Genomic DNA, 2,341 nt, shown 5'->3' with positions numbered 1-2,341 from the left:
GCAAAGGTAAGGAGATTTCGGAGAGTGGCACGCTCTCTCGTGCCTGGCGCCCAACTTATTAATAAAAATTACAATCTTGGCCGAAAAACCGCCTGGCTGTCGCAAAATTCAGTTACTGAGGGAAAGGAGATACTTTTGCGTACGAAGAACGTGCGACGAAGTTGTGCTGTTGCTCGCGAGTACGGTTACACATATAAACGTATGTATAAACGTACGTATGTATGTACGTATAATCGTACGTATAAACGTATGTATAAACGTATGCATAAACTCATGACAAAGAAAATACATAGGAAGACGTGATAAAACGTATCGCGACACGTTCGAAATTCTTATAAAGAAAGGGCCTGCCTCCCCTCTTCGATTCCAAAAGGATTACCATATACGTCACAATTTACGCCGATGCATTCAGTTTTGCGATACCCGCTTGTACGAACGGTTAAAAAAATATACTTCACCAAAGAGAGCAGCGCATCGTACGACGTGAAGAACGAATATAACATGTAAGTTTCAACGTTCTATACACAAAAAAGAAACTTTTTTAACATTATGTATGTACACAGTATTGAGCATCGCGTGGTGCGTTTGCTGAGCAGACGTTACGACGTGACGAATACGGGCTACATATTTCTGGAAATTGGAATCAACGTTGGTCCACCGAGTTATGTGGAGATCGTCCTGGGAGATTATCGCCGACACGAACTGTTGTTGCCTCTCGAAACGTGGAACGGTCTCTATGTGCAGCGATGAAATATTTACAAGATGTTTCGAAACGAATATAAAGACAATTTTATAAGCGTTGGACCGCTAACGGCTTTGCACGCTGGACGTTGCTACGCTCGTACGTCTCGATTCTTCATCCGTACACATGACGAAACGACGCTACGCCGTATGTTTGACTTTGACGGGTGTATCGATGTAACGTTTGAATGATTAGCCCGACTCGTCGATGCGGTTGATATCAAGTATACTCGATTCTTCATCGCATTTGAGAATGCTATACGCGATAGTGACATCTTCAATGGACATCAGTTCGTCGATTGCGAGCTATTAGCTTTAGTTTTTAGTACGTACAAAGTCAGTGTAATAAGATGTGAATAAAAAAATTTTCGCTCTCATCACCACATATGAACTTTCTTTTACTCCCCATTCTTTCCCTCGACGCGCTAATATAATACCGAATTGAAAATACTGCGTCATAAAAAAAGGGACTTTTACTCTATTAATTCATTTCTTCGGTCCTTTCTTCGATATCGCGTTACGCGCTTCGACATCGTCGCGCTCTATCTTTTTCTAAGATGCAAGCCCTTGTTACCTACACATTTTTTGTGGCATCTAGAGTTCTATAATTTTTTAGTCAGCAAACATTTATGTTCTTAAGTGTTCCTTATGCAGCGCAAATGTAAATGTATCCTAGATAGCCTCGCTATGGCAAAGGATGCTCCTCAGCGTCAGTCTTTGCTGAATTTTATCCGCGCGCGAGACTAGTATGAAGAGCAGTACTTAATATATTGCAACGTGAGTGATTTTTATAAACGTGCAAAAATATTCTACCATTTAGCGTTAATCGTAGATTATTTTTGCACGTTTATGTGATTAAGTGACAGTGGAAGTGAAAGTGAAAATCTTATTATTTAAAAAAAAAACTTTTGTTAAAGAATAACAATGAGCAATTTAAGGGATCTCATCGAAATACGCTACGAGTATCCTATAGAAAGAGTAAGTGTTTTATTCTTTTTATATGCTAGATTTTTTTTGCGAATTTATGCTTTTATGCTGTTTATTTTTATTTTTCCATCTCATGGTTGATAACAAGTCGGTTTCAACTACGGAACGATGTGAGGGTACAGGTTTTCCCCTCGTAAGTTCATTATAAATTATAAATTATAAATTATAAATTATAAATTACAAATTATAAATTATAAATTATAATTCACTTTGTATACTTCTAATTCTAATACACTTTGTAATCTTTTTTTTCCAGGAAACGCATCGCAGCCGCGTCTGGATAAGAAGATTTATTAACATATACAATGCGCAGGTCACTCGCGGTGACCAGTGGCGGGACCGACAGGAACGGGTGGATATGTGGGAGGAAGTCATATTTAATCTGGAGGAACTATTCGGTCTTCGGCCGTATGAGCCTGATCTGGAGCCTGAGAATTGGAATATATATATTGTAAGTCGATCAAATCTTATTGATAAAATTTAAAGGATAGGGTAACTCCGGTATATACGCCGCACCTATTAAAAACTTAATTTATTAAGTATTACTTACTATGCTTATAGTAAACGAACCATATCAGTAAAAACTTTGTACTGTCTACTACTATGAAAAAAA

The 2,341-nt window shown here is 38.1% G+C and overlaps 1 pseudogene; it reads left to right on the top strand.

Annotated features, from left to right (window-relative positions):
• Positions 1–402: 402 nt before the first annotated feature.
• Positions 403–782, top strand: LOC108759527 (uncharacterized; annotated as a pseudogene).
• The last annotated feature ends 1,559 nt before the right edge of the window (positions 783–2,341 follow it).

Source organism: Trachymyrmex cornetzi, unplaced genomic scaffold (genome assembly GCF_001594075.2).
Source record: "Trachymyrmex cornetzi isolate Tcor2-1 unplaced genomic scaffold, Tcor1.1 scaffold1910, whole genome shotgun sequence".
Lineage (NCBI taxonomy): Eukaryota > Metazoa > Arthropoda > Insecta > Hymenoptera > Formicidae > Trachymyrmex > Trachymyrmex cornetzi.
This window is presented reverse-complemented; position numbering and strand designations above follow the sequence as displayed.